Raw genomic sequence first — 3,228 nt, forward strand, 5'->3', positions numbered from 1 at the left:
CTAATGATATTTATAATTGTTCGATTTTATTATCTTAAATAAAATAGATTTTATTATACTTATATTACTAATGACAAAAAACGTTATAAAAATAGAAATAAATATCAATTATTATGTGTATAATTATTATGTATATAAATATGAACAGTCATTATATATACCCAGTCATTATTATACTCATAAGATAACTATAACTATAATAATAACTTTTGGCTAAAGCTATTTACTAATGGTAAAAAATTACTTCTTCCGATCCACAGAACACAGATTCCGCTTATTTTTTTTCTTCTTCTAGCTCGTTTGTAGCAGGGTCGGACAAGGAGATAGGAGTCTGCCGCCAATTTATTGAGACGGACTCCCAAATTGACGTGGCCAGAAGAAGTAAAAGGTCTCCCGGGAGGACGGTAATGATGTCAGCCAGAGTATGTAGATGGGAAGCCACATACATAATATATGAGTCCGAGCTCCCCGTCTGGGAGATCTCTCCCTTTATCTGGAATACTCCGATGGTGGAAAACCTTTTGGAAAACCCTAGGTAGAAAACCTTTTGGAAAACCGGTTTCCTACATTTATTTATAACGTTCTAAATATGGAAGTATATTTATTGCCATTAGAACAATTCCGGTCATAATAATCGTTGTTATATACAGAGCTAACTTTTTTTTTTTTATACATATATACAAAATTATTATATAAGGATAATCAACAGTACTATTAGAAGGAGATAGTAAGAATTTCTGAAAAAGTAAAACGAAAATATTTAAAATCATTTTGTTGTTTTATTTTTTACTGCAACCCTGACCATTCCGTTCTAATTGTTATAAAATGTTTATCTGATTTATCTTCATCTTACATCACCGATAGGAATTAATCAGCAGATAATAATATAAATTGAATTATTTAATTATTATTAACATATGTAACCTAATAATTGATTGCAATACATTGTTAATTTATCATTGTTACATTATCCATTTTGATAATAAAGTTAAAATAATTTATAATTTATATATATACCTCGAAAATATTTCAATGAATTCTACTGATTTTTAAAAATATACTTAATTATAGACTATTCGGACTACTAAAATTTTTTTTAAAAAAATCCTTACAAAATACTGTCGTGAATACCATTAATTATTTAGAAATGTTTGTCAGTTGAGCTTCTATCAAAATTAAACGTATATAATAAATATACATGATATTCTGTGTAGATAAATTTTTTACTATCAATGTATACAGTAATTTTAAATATTAATAAAATATTCCAATTTTTTTTCCACTAAATTCTTTTGTCATTTCTCAATTATAAAATAATAATATTCATTTTTTTCATGTATAGATTTTTCTAAATAATGCAATAAATTAAATTAAATCGTTTATCTCGTCCCTGAAGATGGCCGAATTGGCCGAAACGTTGGACGTATAAGAGAAATAAAAAGTTTTGAGACTATAATGGATAGAGTTTGAATTATTTATTTTAAAAAAAAATTACAATGCATTAAATTTATTATTTATTGAATTAAGTACAAGAATTATTTTTTAGTAATTGAAAAACCATTTATTTTGTGTTCCTTGGTATGACTTGCTTTGAAAATAAATTTTTTTTCCATTAGTAGCACTAGTAAAACAATTAATGGATGAACAATTATTAATTTGAGTTTGAAGAATGTTGAAGAAATTCATGTCCGCTCTCAGATCTTAGGTGGCCTTTTTCAGCCTCATACCTACACTCGTAAAACGAAGATCATTCAGGCGAAAATGTAAAATTTTATTCTAATCTAGGAGTTGGAGTGAGACACAAAAAGTGCTCATGGGAAGTTGTTGGGCAATAAATCTTGTACGAGGATGGCAACTTATAAATAATGCGTTCTCGTAATTAACATGAACCGCTACGGCTGCAAAAGCCCGCCCATTACCATATCCTCGGAAATGCGAAATCAGTCGTATCCTAGGCTTAGAGACCCTCTGGGAACTCGGAGAAATGCCGTGTAGCATCGGAATAGTTGATGAGACAGTGACTTTGAAGGAGAATAATATTGTTCATTTTATGCTTATCTGAACTAAATTATTGACATGCTAAGATAAATATCTTTCACACAGTAATTGTCGATTGGCGCTGAAAATAATAATGGTTTTTACTCGTAGTCTTATCGCACGAATCAATAAAAACCACATTGATAAAATATCCGACCATAATTTAATAGGTTCATTTATTGCAGATAGATATAATAACAATTTTGAAAGTTAAAAACAACTCAAAATATACAACTATTCTGTATAGCCAATATGAATAATATAACTGAAATTATAAAAAAATAATCATAAATAACTAATATAATGGGATGTTAAATTGATCATTTTTAAATTACTGTTCCTATTTACTATCTCCGTCTGTGGCCGTCTAAATTAATTATTTAATTCATTTATAAAATATAATGATATGATATAATAATTTAGAGTTATTGCGTAATTTTAATTTGCTTTAAATCGTATAAATTATTTAAGGAACAAACAAGTAAAAACAATAAGAAAACAACTTTTATTTTTCTATATAGATTTCTTTTTGAATTTAAACATATGAACATTTTTATAATAAAGATAAAATATCTTTCACACAGTAATTGTTGATGGCACTGAAAAAAAAATATAAAAATAGTTGTTACTCCATGTCTTATAGCACGAATCACTAAAAAAAAGACATGAATAAATAATAAATAAGATTTCTTCATTTCAGTTTTTACAATAGTAAAATGAAAAATGAAAGTAATTTTTTTATTAAACAGGTGATTGATTATATAATGAAGGTGACGCAACCAAAGTGCGGGGAAGCGTTGATAAAATTATTCAATTAATGCGAAAAAGTGTTTCTTTGTATTATTTAATTTACAATTCAATTAATTAATTAATTAATTCCAGTATGAATTCTCATGCGAGTATCTTTGTAAGGTTTAACATTATATAAATTAGTTCTCATTCAAACTTATCATTCATCTAATTCGCATAATAAGGACATTTTTTGGCTGTTTTTTCTCTATGAGATTTTCAGGTAAAAATAAACATCAGTTGGTTTATTTACGAGATATTACAAATGCCGGTAAACTGATAAAATATAATTTTAAAGGTATTATGATTATGAATTATTATGATTATGAAACTCAAAAATATTCTAAATTGAATAATAGAAATAATAAAATTAATAATTAGGTATGGTGTTAACTGTGTGTA

General features: G+C 26.6%; 1 protein-coding gene across 6 annotated transcripts in view; it reads right to left on the bottom strand.

Moving 5' to 3' along the window:
- The window catches only part of LOC106679912 (homeotic protein antennapedia), a 419,490-nt gene that overhangs the window by 118,541 nt on the left and 297,721 nt on the right, over nucleotides 1-3,228 (bottom strand). The window lies entirely within an intron of this gene.

Source organism: Halyomorpha halys, unplaced genomic scaffold, assembly GCF_000696795.3.
Source record: "Halyomorpha halys isolate HHAL.00 unplaced genomic scaffold, Hhal_1.1 Scaffold15.1, whole genome shotgun sequence".
Taxonomy (NCBI): Eukaryota; Metazoa; Arthropoda; class Insecta; order Hemiptera; family Pentatomidae; genus Halyomorpha; species Halyomorpha halys.